The sequence below is a fragment of the Chinchilla lanigera genome, unplaced genomic scaffold, assembly GCF_000276665.1.
Source record: "Chinchilla lanigera isolate Chin_1 unplaced genomic scaffold, ChiLan1.0 scaffold00042, whole genome shotgun sequence".
Lineage (NCBI taxonomy): Eukaryota > Metazoa > Chordata > Mammalia > Rodentia > Chinchillidae > Chinchilla > Chinchilla lanigera.
The window spans coordinates 1,735,310-1,759,718 of NW_004955443.1; the positions used below are offsets into that span (position 1 = coordinate 1,735,310).

At 35.3% G+C, this 24,409-nt stretch overlaps 1 protein-coding gene across 3 annotated transcripts in view; it reads left to right on the top strand.

Moving 5' to 3' along the window:
• LOC102030009 (cytochrome c oxidase subunit 7B2, mitochondrial) overlaps positions 1-24,409 on the top strand; it is a 118,232-nt gene that overhangs the window by 85,223 nt on the left and 8,600 nt on the right. Inside the window, exon 3 of one of the 3 annotated variants that reach the window (XM_013518038.1) lies at positions 7,988-8,032. The exons of the other annotated variants lie outside the window; for them this stretch is intronic. The gene's annotated coding sequence lies outside the window, so the exon portion shown is untranslated. The remainder of the gene's footprint in view (positions 1-7,987; positions 8,033-24,409) is intronic. 3 annotated transcript variants of the gene reach the window in all.

The following is a 24,409-nucleotide window of genomic DNA, read 5'->3' on the forward strand; positions in this document are numbered from 1 at the left end:
TCTCAGTCCCACTTTCCCCTTCATCTGTTCATCTATTTATTTGTCATTTGCTGAAAGAGAATGAGTTATCTACACTGACTATACCCACTTGCCCATCTTTAATTTTTTATTGAAATATTCATGTTTTTGTTCCATTGGATGCACCTGAAATTTCCTTGTCCAGGCCCAAAATCTTGCATACTGCTGAATGCAGCAATCACGTCTTCAGTGATTAATTTATGATTGACATTTGACACAAATGTAAACTTACCATAAATACAATTCTTAGAATTACAAAATGCATTTTAGGACAATTCACTATTTGTGATTCCATGTAAGATCAGTTAACTTTTCCTTTTGTAATGAAATTATTGACACATCATATTCAGTCTCGATGATGCAGCGATTTTGTTAGCATTTACAAAGATGTTTGTATTTACTAATGTGCATCCAGTGGAAAGGTAAAGAAGGCAAGAAGGAATTGCGATATTGACTTAAAGTTGGCTGGAACCCTCTTGCTGCCATCTGTCGTAAATTATGTGCTTTCCCACGGTGTTAAAGAATGAAAACAGTCCATAGTATTTAGTTTTTTAAACTAGCCTGTTTGTCATGATCAAGTGAAACCTTAAATCTGTGCGACTGAACTCTTTATCTATCTTTCCTTATTTTAGTGGATTCTAAGTAAGGCGTGAGGTTCACATTCTTTTTTGTGCTCCTCCTGGATATCTGGAAGGCCAAGGGTTTACTTTATTACTATATCTCTAGCTATTGAGATAAAATAGAGGAATGGAGGCCAAGATCCAAGAAACATGATCAATTTCCCTATTACCTTTCAACAACTAACAGTAAATGCAGGGAGAGTTACTATTTCCTGATCTCGTCCCTTTATTCCTACTGCCTCTGCTTTAAACTCTTGATCATTTTCTATTTAGTTACTTAGAGCAGCTCTCACGTTGCATTTGAGTCTGCACTTCTTCATACTGTGACACAGATATCATTCACTTCCTGTGAAGAGTGTGTGCATGGCCATCGGGCTGTAGTCCAAACACCTTATCAAGAAATAGTACAATTTATTCAAAACGTTACGCATTTGCCATCATAAGCACTTTGCTATTTTGCATACCACATAGAATTCCTGTAAAAGTGATGGTTTTGGGTGGGGCCGTCCCTTTCCTGATGTCACAGTCACCACGTTTACCCCATGCTTTTGTATAACCAAGGGCAGAGGAATTTCAGCTTGTCTATAACTATCTCTTGTCAGTCTCCAACAGACTATAAGTTCTCTTAGTTCACTGCAGCATGTATTAGGCATTAGCTTATTTCCAGGGCACAAGGGATTTTCTCAAACACAATAAGTTTATGTTTAGACATTTTTCAGTTCAGATATTCTGCTATGTTTTCTCAAATTACAAGTATTGACATGTCACCTTTTGACAGAGACTTAGAAATAATATTAGCCAGTGTCTTACCTGGCATTTGCATTATTTCCTCCTGCATCAGATCTCTTTTAATATGTCAGATAACATGGATCTCACCACCTCCCAAAGAAGACTGTTTCCTTCATTTGTAACCTTCTTTTCATACTGAACCAAAATCTACTTCTAAAATTCAGTTCCATTGTATCACACATTAGCCCTATTGAATCCTATCTTTCAGACGTAATAAATAATGGATGAACCTTGCTGCTGTAACAGATTTTACTGAGTAAATGGAGAAAAAGACGTTTATTCAGAAGCTTCATCCTATATATCCATGTATCAGCAAGGATATTTCCATTGTAGTATGACCAAATTAGACAAAAGGATTTAAGCAGTATATTTATCATGAAATTACTGGAGACTGAGTAGTATTATACAAGCAGTATACAACAATGTGCAGGGTACTTCACAGTTAAATTCTAAAAATTGAGTATAGTGCTTTCTATGATGGTAGATTTAAAGTTATGCTAAAGTATAGTAACTTTTGAATTTCATCAGAACACCAAACTGAATAGAATTGATTATTTTAACAATATCTGACAATAATTTCTAACATTTGTGTTTAGAAATTCTGGTACACCGGTTTGCAGAGTATACTCATATGATTTTCATAACGTACTGGATGCCATATTTGTTCTAACATGTAAAGAATATAACTAGTCTTTCTTAGGCATTGTTTTCACTAAATAATATGGCCACTAAATTATGTACACAAGTAGTATATTTATTTTTAAGCAGCACACAATGGTACCTACAGTGTCTAGTGTTCAGGTAGTTATGTTGTTCAGGTTACAAATGTGAACACTAAAATTTATAAAAATATTTTTCATAGATGTGGAAACATGAAGTAACTATTTGAAAATTAAATCCATATAATGTTTATATTTCAAAATAGGCAAAAGTTGTCTTTAGAATGCCTTGCTAGAAGTTGAGCGTTGAAAACATAAATTACATTAGTTATACCTCCGATATATTTAAATTGTTCTTGGAGCCAAGATCAGTCTTAGGAAAAATTATCCATTTCCTCTCAAGTGTGCTTATTATCAGCTACCAGATCAACCTATGAACAATATTTGTGTGGAGAGATCTGGGTTTTTTAAAGAAAACAGAGTGATAGAAAAGAGGAGTAAGGTATACATTAGTGAAAGAACAGAGGAATAGATAAGGAACCTGTTTAGCTATCATTGTCAACAAATGTTAACTTTAGACATGGAATTAGATGACTCGAAAACAGCCACCAATAAACATGACATAAAGGTATCACTTTCTTTTTAAAGTGAAGTTCTCCACATTGATTCCAATATGGTAGGCTATCCACAGAAGACCTAAAATAAAAATCTCTCTATATACATAAAACCACAGCAATGGAGCAGAAGAGAGGCAGGGAGTTGGTATAATTTATCTGAAATTGAGAGCAAGGCCAGATCAATTTAAAATCCAGCACAGAATTCTGAAAGAAGCCAGTGATAGAGGAGCAGACCGAAGATAACAGTTTATAAATGTGTTACCAGTCAAGGAAAGTAACAAGAAAATTTTCAAAGAGAATATCATAAAAATTGGTGACACCTTCCAAGATGGAATGACAGTTATTTGAGCTATTAAAAACATACAAAGGGTAAATCTTCTGACAGAAAAATAATCAGAGATAGCATAAACTAATTCTGTTGTATCTGACCATCAGACATAAATCCTGGAAAATCAAAACCTGAGAACCAAAATCAAGGTGAGCCCATAGGAAAACAATGGACCAAGGGAATTAGGGGATACGTGTTTCTAGTTAAAATAAACGTATCACTCTCTGTACTTAATTTCATGAAGTTAAATTTAATCATAATCTGATTAAAACACATCACTAGATAAGGGTCCTAATGTCAGTCTATGAGCTACATATACACCTGAAATGTGATGCTTTTGCCTAAACTGTATTTTTAGAAGTTCATTCTATTGTTAAACTTCAAGATATTTTACATTGAGAGCCCAGATGTTCTGTTTGCTTTAAAAATTAGATCTAGAGACTAAGCTCAAATTCTTACGTGGCAACAGTCAAGTGTATTTGCCTTTTTTGGAAAGAACATGATTTTCTAGTTCTCATACTCTTCAGTATTACGTATTTCTTCCCAACACTAAAGCTTAGTGTCAGTTCTGTTTCCTCATTTTTACACCACAAGCATTAGTTATAATAGTACTCTTTCTCTGTGTTTCTATCTAGAATAGAAAACTAAGTTAAAAAAGGAGAGATCATATTTCATGTTTCATGTGAACACAAATTGCATGGGGTATTTGTTGAGGTGAAAATGTTAGCTGTTTAATTTAAAGAAAACCTTTAGATCATTGGTCACTATTTTCTGTTATTTTCCATTTCAATGGATTTCTAAGTCTGTGCTCTGTCTCCTAAATTCAATAGTCAAAAAATATTTCAGTTTCAGAGTCACCATACAAAATCTTTTAGTAATTTGGTTTCCTAGCATTCACTTACAGGCCGTGAGTAAACTTAATGCTGCACTAAGTAGGCATTAGCAGTAAATTATCCTGTTGTACAAGAGTGAGTTTGGACAGTATAATTTCATCATATGAAACCTTGGCAATCCTGTGTAGGTTTAAAAACTATACTTCTGTGAAAATGAAGACCAGGTATTAGATTGCATTTATGCTGCTGAACAACCTTCCAGAAACTACCCAGTCTTGCATCTCTCTTCTCTTTCCTCTCATTTCCTTCCTTTCCTTCTTTCCTGTCCTCCCTCCCTCCATCCCTTGCTGTCTCCCACCCTTTCTCCTTTTTCTTTCTCTTTTCCTTTTTAGCTCTAATTTTCTTTCCCCTATTCTCAGCTTTATAACAATAAATAAAAACTACAAATTTAAGGTATACATTTTGATATGTGTGGATACTATATAAATATATAGATGTGAAATAATTACCACTTTCAATCTAATTAACATATCCACAGTGCTACCAATTTTTATGTGTGATGACAAAATATACAGCCTGCTTTTGGGAAATTTCAAGCATACAGTAAAATATTAATTATAGTGTACATGCTGTACAGTTGATCTCTAGAGCTTTTATTCTATTACTGAAATTTTGTACCCTATTTATATATATCCTGCACACTGTGACCATCATTATATTCACCGATTCTACAGGTTCAACTTACCCATTAGTGAGATGAAACTAATATTTTATTTGTCTTCCCATGTCTGACTTAATGTACTTAGCATAGTGTCTGTCAGGTTTTTCCATTATGTCACAAATGGCAGAAACTTGTTTTTTTATGGCTGAATAATATTCCATTCATGTGTGTGCATGTGTAACTATATGTGTGCGGTGCGTAAATATTTGTCTGACAACAGACACTTCAATTGATTCTGCATCATAGGTGTTGTGATTACCTCAATGACCATAGGGGTGCAGTTGTCGCTTCAAAACACTGGTTTCATGTCCTTTAGGTATGTTTTCAAAAATGAGATTACTGGATGTCTTAGTTACGTTTGTCATTGTCAAGACAAAATGCCCAATGCCCAAAGTTAAGGGAGGAAAGGTATATTTACCTCATAGAGGTTTCAGTCCATAATACACTGGCATGTTGAAGAGGGGCAACAGTTCATGGCTGCAGAAGACATCAAAGGCAGCCAGAGAGGGGGAAACAAGCCTCTTTCTGCCCCTTTTGTCTTACCTCCACTGCTGGGATTAAGATGATGCCGAACCAATCAGTGGACTGATCCAGCGGTCACCTATCCTGAATCCCAGCACCCTTACTCCTAGCACTGAACCATGAATTAATCACAAACTGGATTCAGCCACCTCCCAAAAAGCTCTATGACTCCATGAGGCTTTGGGAGACGTCTAGAAATAAACCATAACACTGGATGATATGGTGTTTCCATTGTTAATACCTTGTGGAACTTCCATACTATTTCACATACAGTATAAGTACAGGATGTCCCTTTCTGTGCATTCTTACTGACTTTTAGCTATTGTCTTTTCTGATGACAGGCATTCTAATGGGTATGAAGTGATCTCTCACTGTGGTTTCATTTGCAGTTTCCTGATTAGTGACGCTGAGCATGTTTTCATGTACCTACTGGCAGTTGCTATATTTGGGATCTGAAGTGCTTCACAAAGACTCCTGTGTCAGATCCTTAGACATCATCAGTGAGTGCTGCTTTTGGAAAATGGTGGAACCTAAGAGTTGGGGCCTGCCTAAGAGGAGGAAGTTAGGTCAGTGGGATCATGTCCTTAAGGGAGACACTGAGACCCTGTCTCCTTCATCCCTCCTTACTTGCTGCCCACCGTGAAGTGAGCAGCTTTGTTCTCCAGGATACACTCCCTACCACATTGTTTTGCCTCTCCCCACAGCAGTGGAGCCAATGTACTGTGAACTGAAATCCCCAAATCCATGAACCAAAATAAATCTTTTTCTCATTTGTAACTTTTGGCTGTCACTGTGACAAAGTTATTGACATAGCATTTTTTTTTTCTTTAGAGAAACTATGTGTTCACGTCCTTTGCTCATTTTTAGTTGGGTCATTATTTTTGCTACTGAGCTACTGGAGTTATATATAATGTGCACGGTTTGGAAGTATTTTCTCCCATTGATTAGATTGTTTCTTCACGTGATTAATTCTTTTGCTGGTCAGAATCACTTTTATCTTAACGATACCCTATTTTTTTAATTTAGTTTGCTTGCCTTACCTGTTGTAGTAATATCCAAAATATCATTGTCATGAAGTTTTTTTCCCCTGTTTCTTCTTGTAATTTGATAGTTACTTTTTCAATATTTAAGCCTTAAATCTATTTTGAGTTGATTTTGCATATGGATTGAAAACAGGGTCCAATTTCATTCTTCAGCACATGGTCAATCAATTTCCCCCTTACATTTTACTGAAGGTACTACTTGCCCCATTTTGTGTTCTTAGCAACTGTGCCAGGGATCCAGTGACCATGCATGTGTGGATTTATTTGTAGTATCTCTGTTCTGTACTTGCAGGTTTTTCTTTGGCTAATGCCTGTTTTGATTACTATACTTTCATGAAGTATTAGAAATTAGGTAATCTAGTTTCTTTGGCTTTGTTCTTGTTCAGGATTGATCTAGAAATTCTAGACTTTTATATTTTGATATACGTTTCATGTTTTCTTTTTGTTTCTATGAAAAATTGCATTGGAATTTTAACAGATTAGGCTGAACAGGTCACTTTGTGGATACAATTTTAATTCTTCCTATCACCCATGAACACATAGATATTTATCAGTATATTTGTGTCCTTTTCAGTATCTTCTATTGGTGCTTTACAGTTTAAAATGTAGAGATCATTTCCTTTTTGATTAAATGTATTCTTTTTCATTTGTTTGTTTATTGTTTTGGTACCGGGAATCAAACTCAAGACCTCAGGCTTGCCAGGCAAGCACTGTTGAGCTGTATCCACGGCCCTAAATGTATTCTTAAATATTTTATTTTTGATGTTGAAAAATGTATTATGCTTTTAAATCTTTATTTTGGGAGTTTCAAAAATTATATAGAAATACAACTGATTATCCTTTGGATGTTGTTTTTGTATCTTGTAATGTTGCTAAATTTATTAGTTCAATTTTTTAGCAGAGTTTTTGGGTTTTCTTTGTATATGAGTATGTAATGTGTAAACAGAAAATTTTATTTTTTCTACCTGATTATGTATATTCATTTATCTTGTGTGATGGCTTTGGCTAGAGTCTTCAATACTATTGTGGGTAGAATTGGTGAGAGTCACTCTCCCTATCTTGTTTCTGACCTTAGGGATAAGACTTTCAGCTTTTGATCATTATGATACTATAAATGGACATATTGTATGTAATGTTTATTAGATTGAGGAACATTTCCTTTATAACTACATATATTGAGTTTTTATGATGACATGATGTTACATTTTTAGTATTTTTTCTGTATTCATTATTGTATGATTTTAAACCTTCACTCTGAATGTGACATATATTTAATAAGTTTTACATTTCAGTGGTAGGCTTGATCATGGTGTATATCATGTGACACTGAATATGAGTTGCTACTATTTTGATAAAGATACTTGCATTCCATGTAATATCACATATATTAGCCTATATACTGTTTGCCTTGTATTTATCTGGCCTTGGTGTTAGGATAATACTCCCTCACAAAGTGAGCTTGAAGTTTCTCCTCCTATTGCATTGTTTGGAAGATCTTGAGAATAATTTTTCAAGTGTTTGACCAAATTCACCAGAGAAATTAATAGGTTTCATGGTTTTCTTTGTTGGCAAGGTTTTGACGTTGATTCCATGCATCTCCTTACATATTATGTTATGTTTAGCTTTTCTGTTTATTTGTAAGTCAGTCTTGGTATATTGTGTATTTCCAAGAATTCAGTATTGTTTTAGTTTACATTTCCCTAATGGCCAATGATATTGAGTATTTTTTCATGTGTGTATTGATTATTCACACTTCTTATTCATTTCATTCACATAATTTTAATGATTGGATCTTTTATTTTAGAGACTAATTTTCTGTGTTCTTTATGTATTGTAGATGTGAGTCCTCTGTGGAATTTCTGTCAAAAAATGTTCCCCTTCTGTAAGTTGCCTTTTTACCCTATTGGTTGGTTCTTTTGCTGTGCAGAAACTTTACAATTTAATATGATCTCATTTGTTGTTTCTCAGAACTATTTTCTGTGCAATTAGAATTCTGTTGAGAAAGTTCTTGCCTATACCTGTGATTTCAAGAGTTTTATCTATCTTGTCTTCTATCAGGTTAAATGTGTCTGGTTTGTTGTTGTTGTTTGATATAGTGTCTCAGTGTGCAGTTCAGGCTTCCCTGGACATGATTAAGTAGCCCAGGCTGATCTCAAATTCACAGCAGTCTTCCTGCCTTAGCTTCTCAAGTGCCAGGATAACAGATGTGTGCCACCACACCTGGCAAGTGTTTCTATTTTAACGTTTAGTTCTTAGATCCATTTTGTGTTCAGTTTAGTTTAGTACATTGTGAAAAATACTGGTCTAGATTTAATCTTTTGCATATGGATTGCCAACTTCAAGTCTTGGATTGTGATACCTCCTGCTTTGCTCTTTTTTATGCAGGATTGTGTTTGCTGTTCTGGGTTACTTCTGAGACTACATGAATTTTAGGATTGTTTTCCCCAGTTCTGGGAAGAATGCTGTTGGAATTTTGAACAGGAGTGTGTTAAATCTGCGTATCTATTTTGGAAAGATGGTCATTTAGACATTTCTTTTTTTTTTTTCTCTTTTTCACTTTTTCTTTTTAAGACAAGGTTTCACTGTGCTGTTTAGACTGGCCATGAATTCACTTTGTAGCCCAAATTGAACTTGAACTCGCAGCAGTCTGCCTGGGTCAGCCTCCTGAGTGTGAGTGATGGGATTACAGGCATGTGCACCACACCTAGCCTATGTTTCCATTTTCTGATGTCCTCTTCAGTTTCCTTTTTTCAGAGTACTGTACTTTTCATTGTGGAAGTTTTTCACTTCCTTAGTTAGGGTAACTCCTAGGAATCAAAGGGCTGCTGCGAATGATATTTTTCCCTAATTTCTTTCTCAGTGAAAAAGTATACAGGAACATAATTGATTTTTATGGGTTGATTTTGTATCCCCCTATATTATTGAATCTGGCTTTAATTCTAACAGTCTTTTGGGTGATCTGTGTAGAAAATAACGTCATCTGCAAACGATGATAATTTGACTTCTTCCATTCCAATATATATCTATTTATTTCTTTTTCTTGACCAATTGCTCTTGCTAATGTTCAAGTTGTGTTGAACAGGAGTGGTAAGACAGGACATCCTGATCTGGTTCCTGGTTTTAGAGGGAAAGCTTTCTGTTTTTCCATATTTAATATTAAGTTGGCATTAGGTTTATCATGAATGGCTTTTATCAGACTGAAGTAAGCTCCTTCTATACCTATTTTATTCCTTTTTTTCTTTTAAAGAGAATAATAATAATAATAAAAGAACAGTAGCAAAATACCACTAACATAGACAAAAACAAAACAGAGTGAAAACAATAAAAATGATACAGGGTTTCAGAGCAAAATGATAAGAATTAATAGTGATTGTTATATTACATATTGTTATCCTCATGAAAGTTGCTGAGATTACCAGATGTAAGAATGCAAGATTCATCAAACCATTAAAGACAATAAAAAATAAAAACATCCCAGTACCGGAAAAAAAAAAAAGTACTTGAAAAATAAAAACAAAGTTAAACATTAGAAATGATACAGAGTTCCACTGGACAAGATGGTGAGAATTCACCAGTGGTTGTTACATTGCATATTGTTGTCTTCAAATTAGTTGTTCAGATTACTAGACATAAGCATGAAAAATTCATCAAAAATTAAGGATTAACTATTCCTTTTAATAAACAATTTCATCAATGGTACACTTATCCCAGCTATCCTTCTCTCTCTCTCTCTATATATATATATATACATGCACAGACACATATATATTCTCCCTTCTTTCTTTTTCTCCTTTCCCTCATCCCAGTTGTTCCCTCCTTTGAGCAATTTCTTTCCCTTTCATAACATCTATTGTATGTTTTGGGTTTTAATTACTCTTTCAGGTTCTTACACTAGGGACACAATACAGTGTTTTCAAATGGGGGTCCAATTTATTTCACTTATGAGTATGGTCTCTAGTTGTATCCATTAACCTATAATAGCTTCGTGTTTATCATTTTTTATAGCTGAGTAATACTCCATTGTATAAAAATACCACATGTTTTTATCCATTCTTCAGTTAATGGGCATTTGAGTTGTTTCCAGGATTTAGCTGTAACAAATTGTGCTGCTGTAAACATGGGTGCACAATCATAACAGGGGACTTTAACACCCCATTGTCACAAAGGATAGATCAACTAGACAAAAACTCAGCAAAGAAATAACAGAACTAAAACAGACTTTATTTTCACACTGTTGGTGTTCTTTTTGATGTGCAAAAACTTTTCAACAGGATGAGATCTTGGTTATTGATTCTTTGAAGTATTTCCCATGCAGTTTGGTTTTTGTTCATGAACTCTCTGCTGACCCTAAGTCTTCAAGATTTTTACCTACTTTCACTTCCAGTACATGTAGTGTTTCTGTTTTAGTATTGAGATCTTTACTCCCTTCTTACTTTACTTTAGCGCATGGTGATAGATATGGGTCTAGTTTTAGTCTTTGGCATGTGGAAAGCCAGTTTTTCCAGCACCACTTATTAAAGAGGCTATCTTTCTTCCAGTGAACATGTTTGGCCTCTTCATCAAAGATAAGGTGACTGAGTGTGTTTGTAATTGTGTCTGCATCTTCTAATCTGTTCCATTGATTTTGCGGTCTGTTTTTTTTTTTTTTTCCAGTACCATGCTGATTTTATCATCGTAACTTTGTAGTATAGTTTCAAGTCAGGGGTTGTGATGCCTCCTGCTTTTCCTTTGCTGCCCAGGATTGCTTTTGCTATTCTAGGCCTCTTCTGGTTTCCAGTGAATGTTTTCTCTATCTGTGAGGTACACTAATGGTATTTTAATTGGGATTGCAGTGAATCTCTACAAATTTTCAGACTATGGCCATTTTTACAACATTGATTTTTCCTATCTATGAGCCTTTCCATTTTCTAAAATCCTCTTTGATATCTTTTTTCAAGTACTGCAATTTTCTCGGTATAGATCTGTTACTTTCTTTGTTAGACTGATTTGCAAGTGTTTCATTTTTTAGATGTTATTATTAGAGGTGTGTTTTCCCTAATTTCTATCTGTCTGTTTGTTGTGTACAGGAATGCTGTTGATTTTTGAGTGTTGACTCTGTATCCAGCTACGCTACCTAATTTGGTTATTAAATCTGTAAGCCTTTTGGTGCAGCTTTTGGGGTCTTCTATGTAGACTATCATGTCATCAGCAAAAACGATAATTTCACTTCTTTTCCTATCTGTATTCCTTTTATTTCTCTTTCCTATCTAATTGCTCTGGCTAATATTTCAAGAACTATATTGGATAGGAGTGGTGACAGTGGGCATCCTTATCTTCTTCCTGATTTTAAAGTGAAAGCATTCAATTTTTGTCCATGTAAGATTATGTTGGCCATTAGTTTGCAATAGATTTCTTTTATCAGAGGGAGGTAAGACGGTCTATTCTTATTTTCTGTAGGGTTTTTATCTTGATTGAGTGTTGAACTTTATCAAAAGCTTTTTTCACATCAATGGAGATGATCATGTGTTTTTTGTCTTTGGCTTTGTTCATATAGTGTGTTATATAAAGTGATTTGCATACATTAAGCTATCCCTACATTCCTTGGATGAATCCCACTTAGTCATGGTGTATAATCTTCACGATGATTTGTTGCATTCTGTTTGCTAGTATTTAATCGAGTTTTGCGTCTATATTCTTTGGGGAGATTGGCCTGTAGTTCTCTTTTTTGGTTGGGTCTTTCTCTGGTTTTGGCATCAGGGCAATACTTGACTCCAGAGTTGGGGATAAGTCCTTCCTTTTCAGTTTCATTAAAAGAGTTTGAGAAGAGTTGGTGTTAAATCTTCTCTAAATTTCTTGTAGAATTCAGCTGTGAATCCATCAGGACCTGGGCTTTTCTTCATTAGTAAAGTTTTTATTACATTTCAATTTTTCAGGCTGATACTGAGTACTTCAGGATTTTTATATCTTCTTGATTCAGATTTGGTAATGCCTATGTATCTAGGAATCTGTTCCTTTTCTCTGTGTTTTCCATCCTAAAAGAGTAAAGATTTTCGATGTAGGTATTGATGATCTTCTGAATTTCTACAGGATCTATAATGATTTTATCCCTTTCATTCCTTATTGCATGAATTTGAGTTTTTTTTCCTTTTTTGATAAGGTTGTCTAGGGATTTATCAATTTTATTTATTCTTTCAAAGAACAAACTTTTATTTATTAATTTTTTGTATTGTTTTCTTTTTTTTTTTTTCCTTCCTGTACCAGGAATCAAACTCACCACCTTGTGTTTGCCAGGCAGGCTCTGTGCCCCTGAGCTAAATCCCCAGTACCTGTATTGTTGTTTTAGTCTCCATTGCATTAATTTCTGCTGTGATTTTTATGATATCTTGCCTTCTTTGAGCTTTGGGCTTGACTTGCTTTTCTTTTTCTAAATGCTTGAGGTGCTACATAAGACTGTTTATTTGTGCTTGGGTGTTATTTATTTTCCACTTATTTATGGGGTTTTTGCAGTTTGTTTTGTTATTAATTTCTAACTTCATTGCACTGTAGTCCAATAGTATGCATGGTATAATTTCAGTTCCTTTGTATTTACTTAAGCATGTGTTATGTGCTAGTATATGGTCTATTGTAGAGATTGTCCCATTTGCAGCTGAGAAGAATGTGTATTCTGATGTTGTTGGGTGGAACACTGTGTAAAGGTCTACAAAGTCCATTTGTTGGGGCTGGGGATTTAGCTCAGCGGCAAAGCGCCTGCCTGGCAAGCACAAGGTTGTGAGTTCGGTTCCTGGTACCGGAGAAAAACCAAAAAAAAAAAAGTCCATTTGTTCACAAGTTTGTTTTAGTTCTGTTATTTCTTTGCTGAGTTTTTGTCTAGTTGATCTATCTCTTTGTGACAATGGGATGATAAAGTCCCCTGTTGTGATTGTGTTACTGCTTATTTCATTTTTCATGTTACCGTTGCCCCCAAAGTTTTCTGAGGCTCATTTGGTGCCCATCCTGGTGGGGAGGGAGTGGGTATGTCGTCACTGAGGCTTTGAAGTTAACAAGGGCTTAGCTTGGTTCCCATGTAGGGTTACCAAAGCAGTCCAGGGTCAGCCCCACTTCTGCGCAGGTGTGGGTGTGGGCCTGTCCTGGTCATCTAGGTTCCTGTAGCTGTCCAGGGTTCATCTTGGCTTCCACAAGGGTGCAAGTGTGGTTAGGTCGTGGTCACCAAGGCTCCAGAAGCTACCTGGGACCCAGCCAGGTTCCCATGCTGGTGGGGTAGGGTGAAGGCTCAGTCACAGAGGCTGCTGAAGCTGTTCTGTGTTCAGCTCTGCTTCATTTGTTTTCTTATCATGAAAGATTTTTGGATTTTATCGGTGGCCTCTTTTGCATCAACTGAAATGAGTTGGTATCTCTTTGTCCTTGTTCTATTTATGTGATGAATTACATGTAGTGATTTACTTATGTTAAACCATCCTTGCATCCCTCAGCTGAAGCCTATTTTATCACAATGTATGATCTTTGTGATGATTCATTGCACTGTGCCAGTATACTGCTGAAGATTGTTTCATCCATTTTTGTTGTAGAGATTTTTCTATACAGCATACCTTGATTCACAAATGCTTTTGTTTGCAAACAGTGTTGTTCACAGACAGAAGTGTTCTGCAAAATTTTGTTTTGTTTATGAACTTTGCATCAGGTGATGAACATGACCATGGCCATCTTTCTCACAAGAACATGAACATGCCTATCTTTTCCAGACTCATGGATTGAATTAAGTTCATGAACTGAAGCACCACTATAGTTCTTTTTGTTGTGTTGTTGTTTGATCTTTGTCTGAGTTTGGAACCAGAGAAGGATTTTAGGAATAAATATTCCTTCTCTTTCAATTTCATTAAAAAACTTGAGGAGTGTTACTATTAGAACTTACCTGAAGATTTTGTAGGAGTCAGCAGATATCCCATCCAGACATAGGCTTTTCTTAGTTTGTAGGCTGTTTGTTTCTGCTTCAGTTTCATTGTCTGCTACTTAATTGTTCTGGGTTTTAAAATGTTTTTGCTTCAGTTGTAGCATTTCATATATATCTAGGGATCTAGCCATTTCTTCTGAGTTCTCCAATTTATTGGAGTACAGGTTTGTGAAGAAGTTGTTAGTAATGTTTTTGTTTTGACAGTGCCCATTGTTATTTCACCTTATTCATTTCTAATTGCATTGATTTGGGTCTTTTCTGTCCTCTTTTTGGTTTGATTGCCTAAGCGTTTGTCTATTTCTTTTTATTCTTTCAAAGGACTAACTGTAGACTCATTAATTATTTGATTTTTTTGGTGGGGGTCTAATTGATTTGTGTTCTAATCATTACAGTTTTCTTCTTTCTATGAGCTTTCATTCTGGATCTTTCTTGTTTTTCTAGGACCTTGTGGCGTTAGATTACTTGTTTAGGCTTGTTATGTTTTTCTGATGTGAGTATTTACAGGTATATACCTCCCTAATAGAATGGTTTTAATTTTATCCCATCTGCTGTGTTGTACTAGCATTATTATTTAGCTTTGGAAATTCTCTCACTTCTTCCTTGATTTCTTCTGTAACCCTTTGTTTAATTCAGAATGTATTATGTAGTTTCAATGCATTTGCATAATTTTGGTATTATCTTTTGTCATTGACTTCTAGTTTCATTACACTATGGTTTGATAATACACATGGCATAATTTCAATTCTTTTACTCGTTCTTAAAACTGATTTATTGGCCAGTATATGGTCTATTTTGGAGAAAAATTCATTTGCTATTGAAAAACATGTATATTTCTTTTGTTGGGTAGAATATTCTGTAAATAGCTATGAAGTCAATTTGTTTGAAGGTTTTGTTCAACTCTGATATTTGTTTTTGTTTGTTTGTTTGTTTTCTGGTACTGGGAATCGAACTCATGATCTTGTGCTTGCCAGGCAGGCGCTATGCTACTGAACTAAATCCCCAGTGAACGCTAAGGTTTTTTTTTTTTTATTTTTTGATATTTGTTGACATTTTGTCTAGTTGATTTATTTATTTGTGATAGTGGGGTCTTAAGGTTCCCCATTATAATTGTGTTTATGTCTAACTTATCTTTTGTGTCTAGTAGTACTTGTTTTTTGAAGTTAGGTGTACTGCTGTTCAATGCACATATTTTAATAATTGTTACCTCTTTCTATGGATTGTTCCCTTGTCCATTATGTAGTGACTTTACATTTTTCAAATCTGTTTTGGCTTGAAGTCCAATTTGTTTGTGATTACAAGAGAGCTACACCTACTTTTTTAGGAGTTCCTGTTGCATGGAATGTTGTTTTCCATTCTTTTAGTTTTAGACTATGGGTTTCTTTTTGAGTAAAATGTATTTCCTGTTTATAGCATATGATTTGATTTTATTTCCTGATCCACTCTGTCCACTTGTATCTTGACTGGGAAAATGAAATCATTAAGTTACTACTGATAGATATTGACTTATTCCTGTCATTTGCTTGCTTTTCTGTTGTTGATTCCTTGTCTTTCATTTCTATGTAACTGCTCAACCTACCTGGTGTATTCATTCTACTGCCTATTTTGTCATTGTTAACTTCATTGTCTTTTTCTAGAGGTGTCCTTGGGAATTTTTGGGAGTGGTGGTTTGGTGGTCATGAATTTCTTCAGGTTATCTTTTTCAGGAAAATACTTATTTCTTCATCATGTTTGAAAGATAGTTTTGCACGGTATTTCAGCCTGTGATAGAATGTTTTCTTTCAGGGCTAAAACACTTAATTCTAAACTCTGAAGAGCTTTAAGGTTTTGCACTGAGAAATCTGCTGTAATTCTAATGGATTTTTCTCTATTTTAATACTCTGATTTTGTGTTAGAATTTATGAATTTTGACCAAGATATGTTTTCACTAATTCCAGTTAATCTTAAATTATACTTTGCATCCTCTAGGAGTGTTAAACCTGCTTTTCATGTTCTCTTCTTGTTTTTAAGGTGTCTGTCATTAATTGGTCCCTGACGACAGCACTGTTTTCTAGTTCTGAGATTTTGTCCTCACATCAGTCATTTCTCCTGCCCACGCTCTCAGCAGAATATTTCATCTGTTCAATTTCTATTAGAACCCCTTTTATGGATTATAACACTTTTCTATGCTGATCATGGATGTTTCATAGCTTTTCTGTCTTTTTACTAGTGTGTTCTTAACCTTGCTGATGATTTTGTTTAATTGGCCCTGTATCTTGTTATTTATATCTTCTATGATCTTACCAATTTTATTATTGTTCTCTTTTATTATAACCCTGATACCAAAATGGACAATTTGGGGTGTGAGGCTTTTGATTTCCTCCCCTTTGATGCCCCATGGATTATCTTTGTAGAAGTTGAGAGTTTTGGGAGCTTTTCTTTTTGGCTTGTCTTAGTGGCTGAGGGCAACATTCTGGGTTTGCCCTCTCATGTTGTATGCGTGTGACGGAGGTGCCCGCTCCAAGCCTGCTCTCTCACATGTGGGGTGGGCACCACTCAGGGTCATCTCTCCCATATGAGGAGTGGGCATTTCTCCAGGTCTAGGGAACTTCATTGATCCTGAAAACTCACATATAAATTAAAGAATCCCCATTCTCATTAAATATGTGATTAAGTAGAAAAATAAGAGGAAAGACATTATTGTTACAGTTTGGTTTGTATAATGAACAAACTAAGACACTTTTCTCTCTTCTAGACATTATATTTCATTATCATCATTTTAAACCTTTTATGAACTACTTTTTCTTAGGCTACAGTAGGTATATTACCTTTGTTTACATATATGGAAAATAGAGCAAAGGAAGTTTGCAGCCTACCCAAAGGCTACATTGTTAATAATGTCGCAGAACTAAGACTAGAAATTTTTGAATCTTGCTCCTGGAATCATACTGTTCATGGGTTTATTTGCAGCCTTAAAAACAATTAAACATAGGTGAATAAGTGACAGTTGCAATGGAAGGGGTCAATAAGTTACTTTAATGGACAGTGGAATTTTCAGGTCTTTTGCAATGCACTCAGTTCAACAAGTTAGGACCTATAGTTAGAATTTCTGATTTATCCTGGGCTCTCGTGATTTTAAATCCGTAGTACTTCCAAAGGTCTGAGAAGGGCAAAACAAAAAGCAATTTATCACATTGGCCAGCAGAGATCTGTATTTCCCTGGAGCAAAGGAATGAACCTTTGAATGTCAAGCAGCTTGGGTTATTGAGTCCAAACATTCACATATCAGGCATAAAATGGTAAAAAGGAAGCAATAACCTGCAGAAAGTGCATTCATAGCCTTAATTCTGTGTCGTACATCTTCATCAGGACAGAATGTTCCTATAACATACAGGAGCAGTTCAACTTTCTCACTTGCCCTGGGACCAGGAGAAAACAGTAGGAATGATCGACCAATTAAAGCAACATAATCTGAATGGGAAAGGAAGAGAAGCTTGTGTATTTAGTAAAGACCATTTTTAGTGTGCCTGTGGAAGCTGTGCCAGCTCTTTAGTGGATATCTTGACTGCATGGAAACAGCAGGAATCTACATTACACTTTAGATGCTACTGTTTAGGTGGCCACCTGCTACTGATTTTGCTGAGAAGCATGTTGTACAGATAGAGCAGGTATAATTTTTCAAGGAGCTCTGGCTTCTGCTAGCATAGCATCCTTTTAAATGCTTTTTCTCCCTACTCAAAAATTCTCTGGTTGAGGGAGAGCTGAGATCTTGCTAAGGAGAACATTTAGCTTGCTATGTAAATAGCTCATCTGCCTTCCAAGAAATTTTCCTGTATTTGATTTGCAGCCAGCTCAAGTAACTGAACAATTAAAGGCCAGAGTGGCTTTTAAGCATAAAAAGAGGGAAGTTCCTTGGAAGCCTAATTAGGAATATTTTACTATTACTTATCTTCGTGTACATTAAGTGATTCTAAGATCTTTCTAGGTATTTGAACCAGAAAACCCCAAGTCTTTAAATATTTTTTTCCTTGCTTTCATGCTGAATTCTCAGTTATCTCCTCAGCTTTGCCTTGTCCATAATTTTCTCTTCAGCTGTGACTTACCTACCATTAAGCCCATTAGCTGAATTTTTAATTTTAATTATTTGTATTTGGAGGACTTTCTCCCTCACATCTCCTTAGTCATTCTTTGTAGCTTCTCACCAATGACTGACTGTGTCAGCCATTTTTTTCTATAGGTTTACTGCTTTTTATTCCTCTAGCTTTGGAACATTATAAAATAACATATCTAAAATAGATTGTCATGTTACAGACAAATTGAATTTGATTGAATATTTCCCCAGTATTTATAGACAAATATTATAAGAAATGTTTACATAATAGGGGGATAATAAAATGTGTATTTACAAATAACAGTTAAATTTCCTTTGAGGTTTTCAGCGTTCTATATTACAGATTCCTGCTGCCCTTCCTTAACTTTCCCTGCTGCTGGGTTTCCTCCAGTCTGTGATGCCTTAGTCACTGTGGGCATTTTTCTGTTTTTACCTCATAGCCTTCATGTGTTCAGTCTTCTGCTTAGAATTTTCTTCCCTTTCCAGGGACATTTCTAATATAAAAATTGCTCTTTTATTATTTTCATTTTTATAACACTTGAAATTTCTAGAAAATTCATATTTTGTAATTATGTAGGATTATGGTTAATAAACGACTTGCTCTTCCCGTGAACTACATAAGCTCCGTGCACAGAGAATTCATCTATTTTATCATTATTGCTTCAATAAATATTCAAACTGACAAATAGTAGTATAGAATAAGAATATTTTCAGTTTTATCTGCTCTAAAATGAGGACAATAATTAGCATCCACATTTTTCTGTTAGAAGTTAAGTGAGGATAAATAATTAATGTAAGAAATACAGTAAAAAAGTAGACATACTTTCACTAAATGTCGTGGCATATCCCCAACACCAACAGTGAAATGTTCACATGCATACTTCAGCAAAAGTCCAAATGACGTCCATATTCTGTATAATTAACTAATATGCACTAATAAACTTCTCTTAAAATGCCAAATGATGCCTGCCACAGACCTAATTTGTCATTTGTAAGTAGTTGTCATAATAAGTGAAAGAATACGAACATCTTTCTGAAGACAAGATAGCAGAGAACTGATAGCAGAGAGATGGGTTGAAACTGATTATATGAAATGTGAAGGAAGAGAATAAAAAAAAAATCAGTGGAGAAAAGGAATAGGCATTCCAGATACTAAAAGAAAGTGGCAGGAAACTAGAGTGCAGAAAGTGAATAAGAGCTTGAGTGAAATAGTACTGATTAAGTGGCTGAAAACCTTGAAAGCTTAATAAATCAGTGTTACGTCCTGAATATTTGTATCCACCAGAAAACTCATATGTTGAATCTCTGACCCCACTGTGTCTGTATTTTGAGCTGGGACATTTGAAGGGATGATGAAGGATAAATGAGGTCATAAAAGTGGGACCCTAATCTTAACAGGGATGGTCCCCATATAAAGAGACACCACAATTCTCTCTTCCTCCTCCTTTTTCTCTTCCTATTCCTCCTCCTCTGCCTCTTCCTTCTTTATCTTCTTGTCTCCCTCCCACCCCGCCTTCTTTCTTTCTCTGTCTTTCTCCTATTTGAAGACACAGGAAGAAGTCAGCTATCTGCATGGCAATAAGAGAAATTAATATTGCTGAACGTTGAAATTTGGACTTTTCACTCTTTGGATCTATGCAAATAAATTTCTGTTTTTTAAGCCACTCAATGTTAGTTTTTTATAGTTGCCCGAGCAGACTGGGACAGTGATATCAAGGAGACAAATCTTTCCTAAAATCAGTGAAATACTATTGAGTGGTACTATATCTTGACTAAAAGCTATTGGATCTTTCAGGTGTTTTTCAGTAAATATCTGTGCTTGCTAATATTTAGAGTAGGTCTAAAGATAATAGGGAATTTTCATACTAGCTGGTATTACTGTAAATTCTTAAACTCATTCTGCTAAATGTGTGCGTTGGAAGAGAAAGATGTAAGAATATATGCTCATGAAAGTCTACCCTCTCTGCTGGGTAATTTAATATTCTCCTTACATTAGAACAAACCCAATGACACTCTTAACAGGAAGAGCATCCCGTCTGACAGCTACATGACAGGACACAATGTTCTATGCAACAGAATAACTCAAGATCAGTAGAACTCTAGATCTAAGGGACTGTTCCCCATAATTGTATGATAGGTGAACAATAGCCACTTCTACAATGTGGATTGCTGATAGTGTATTTCAAATGCTAGCAAACAACCCTTTTGCAGCAAATTGAATTTAATAATCTACATGTATGTGACAGTATAGTGAAATATTTTGAAAGTAAATTATCATATGGGTGTTATAACAATTTTTTATTTGTGGACATGATACAGTTACATTTCTGCTAATAGAAGATCATGTTGTTCATAGTTGGGAGAATAGGTGGGGTGCAGGGAATGGCAGAGGTATTTTGGGAAGATCCTTTAAGGAAAGTGTATGAAGAGAAATTGAGCTGCTAGAGAGGCAGTTTTGACAGAGAGAACTAGGCAAGTTTGAGTTTTTTTTAAGATCCAAAATTAAAATAATCTACTGATATATTCAGTACCATTAGGAAGTTGGAAGTATCAAGAAACATTTCTACATTTAACTAGCTCAGCTGGATGGATGGAGGTGATGTTTACTGAAAGGGAGAACATTGGCAAGGAGTAGTTTGAGGGTAGAATAATATGGCTGTAGATTTAGGCCTGGGAATTTGTTAGGCCTGTTCATATTTTTGCACTGTACTAGAAGAAATGTTAAGGGAGCATTTTAATGTAGTCTTTCCTGGAACTAATACTGCTTTTACATGAAGATATAATTTGAGAGTCAACTATGGCCCATGGTAATTAAGTTTATTACTGTACATCAGTGTACTTGGAGTAGAAACAGTGAAATCAGAAGACATCCGTGGCTGAACCATGAACAACTTCTGCATGTCAGAGTCTGTTAGAGGAGTATGAACTATAAAGAAATTGCCATAGTTGGGAAGGAAACTTAAGAGAATCGTAGAAACTACTTGAAGAGAGGATTTTGAGATAAAGGAAATATCATTGGCGTTGTTGGAGTGGAAATCAAGAGAATAATCTAAAATTCTCACCTGGGAGGAGAGGCCACTGGCTTTTATACTGCTGACTTACAGAGAATAAGAGAATAAAGCAGCAGGACTGGATGGCATGAAAGAGTGAGTGGCTGTTTGGAAGTGAACAAGGTTTTCTGAGAAGTTGTCTGAACCTTAAGCCCTTTTTCCGTGAGTCAGTGTTCTTTCATCTTGCCCTTTGCTGACATGTAATAGTCTCACATTGTGTACAATATTTACACAGCGTAAATCACTCCTTTGGTTTAAAGCATTTGTTGTTGTTGTTGTTGTTGTTCTGTGCCTATTTTCTGGAGCCAAGTAAATCAGTGTAATGTGTGGAGAATTTCTAGCATTGCTTAGCTGAGTCAAATGTGTGTGTTATCAGTAATTTTGGACTTGCCCGGTATTTTGGCAGTTAAAGTATAGGCTTTTCCACTCCACCACCCCTTTTGCTCTTGATATGGCTGAACCTATTTGAGAACTTGGCTTAATGTGTGACCATGGTTGGAAGACATATTTAAGAGAAGAGTTTCCTAATATAGATTGCTTCTGTTCATGGAAAATGTGCTTATAATGCCTGCCTACTATTGATTTTCCCATTATTTATTCTAAGAATTTTTAAATTTTTATTTTTTTTTAATGTGACATAAAGTTACAGGTGTTACATCATGAACTCTGAAATAAATACAAGAAATGATTCCACCTAGGATATTGTTAATTCTAAATATAGTTACATTCTAACTATCTTAACCCTGACTTTTTTGTATCTATCCTGTTTTATACATTTTGTTTGTTATGGAAAAAGTATCTGAGGACTATCTCTTATTATTTTATAGTAACATTAAAATCAAATTTTATAGTGATAAGAATATTATGCTCAGGGGCTGGGGATTTAGCTCAGTGGCAAAAGCGCCTGCCTGGCAAGCGCAAGGTCGTGAGTTCAGTTCCTGGTACCGGAGAAAAACAAAAACAAAAACAAAAACAAAAAAAAGAATATTATGCTCAGTTGAGATGAAAAGGCAAGAGAACTTTATTCCAATATGATATTTATGTACCACTGTTTTGATAAATTTGACATAAAAGGAGATTCTCCTGATTTATTTATTAATGGACTGCTTTGAAGACTAAATTTCACTTGTGATATACAGAGGAAATCATTTAATAAACTTTTATACTCCCCAACCCCTTTTTCTCTCAATCTGGTTGAGAACTTTTAGCTTATGCATCAGTTACTGCACGAAGATTTTCATGGGCTTTTTTCATAGGAAAAGTGTCCTTAATTCTTGGTGACATAGCATCCTGAGGATATCTGGACTGAAAGTTTGTGATTGTCTCTCTCCTGCTGATTGAGTATTCTGTTCTTATTCTGCTGTTTTAGTAACTGTTTAGTAACTATTCTTACTCTACTGGTTTGTAACTCTACTGTCCAGCAGACTGCAGTCACATAACAGGAGCTCAACTGAATCATCTTTAAGCAACAAAACACTCAGTGCTGTTTAGTGTCTTATACAGTACCTTTCCATGCGGTAAACCCCTTGAAAGGACAATATACAGCTCTGGCAAGTTGTAAGAGAAAAATGTATTTGTGTGATCTTGGCAGAATCCCAGTTGCCCCCAGGACTGACTCCTCTGGGGCAATGAAACACATTTATGTGAAGCTTTAAATATAGACACAAAATGTCAGAGGTAGAATAAACTACCAAAAATCTAGACCACTGGTCACTTAATGAATGAACCTGTTTCTGTTCCCACCCTCAAGCTACCTATAGTCCCATGGTGGACATTTGGGGCGGGGAATTCAGTGAGTCCTCCTACTTCTAGTAATAGCATCCTTTTGCTCTCAGTAAGCCCACTAAAGTTTGGGCTGGGGATATAGCTCAGTGGCATCAACACCTGCCTGGCAAGTGCAAGGTCCTGAGTTCACTTCCCAGGACAAAAAAAAAAAAGAGTAAGCCCACTATTTCTACTCTCAATGTTATGATTCCACATTAGGGCAAAGCATTTCAGCTGCTCAGATGTCTATACTCAGTTACATGTACCATTTATATAATTAGTTTGTAATAGAGAAGTACATATATGAGTTTGGTTTTCCACTTCTACCTCAATTAAAATGCAAAATTATAAAAGGAGAACTAGAAGTCTATGTGTTTAGTATCTCCTGTGCCTCCTTGTATTCTGTCTACTTTGCTCCTTAGCATACATTTATCATATTAGATCATGAAAGGGCAGTGACCAAAACATTACTGTAACAGTAAAGGGCAGTTGAAAGTTATCTTAGTGTTTTTCATATCTGATGATTTGGATCTGAGGAATGTAGGAAAATAAGTGTGCAAGGAGAAGCCTGCTTTTCTATCATTGGCAGTGATTTTAAGCTGTGTTAACTACATGGTTGTATAAAATTATTTTCATATAATCTTACTTTTCCAATTCACATATGTTCAAATTGCTATAGTCTAATAACTTAGTTTAAGAAAGCCTTTTAAATATACTAATAAAAAAAGAGACAGAATGCTTTTTTAGTATATGAACTCCAATGGGTTAGTGAAAAAGAAACCACAATTTAGTAATTTCTCTTAACTAGAATTTTAATTGCAAATTTTGGAATTTCACAGTGATCTTTGTTATAAATTTCTGTGGCATGTTTTTAGATAGATAACCTCTTTCAGGCTTGCTTTCTTGTTTATCACCCTCCCCCCAGGAACTTAATAAGACTAAAAGGAAGTATCAGCTTACCAAAACAAGCATCTTGCCCCAAGGTTTGGCAAAGTGCATCCTGTCTTTCTTTTTCATTGAGGGATCTAAGGGGGAGAGAAATCAGTTTACAAAAGTCTGCCCCTCTGGCCAAACTGTTTTTCACTTCCAAATATTGAATCTAAAATTGAAGAAGAAAAAAGGTAAAATGCCAACCTCTTGTTAAAAGTTCTCAAAAAGTTTCCGAACTTCTATGAAACAAAAGTGTAAAGAAGAAAAAAATTGCTCTGCAAAACAGCTCTGCACTGATAAACAACTTACAAAGATAACACAGTTACTGCTTGAGCACTGTGAAGTGCTCTTCTTACCAAATGGAATTTCTCTGCAAATGTTCCCTACGCTGTGCAGGGGATGGCAATAGCAAAAGCCCTCCTCATGATGGTTTAATTTACCGATATATTTTGAGAGGAATGTAGGAGAACAAAGATGTCTAAGATGGAAATAAGAAATCTG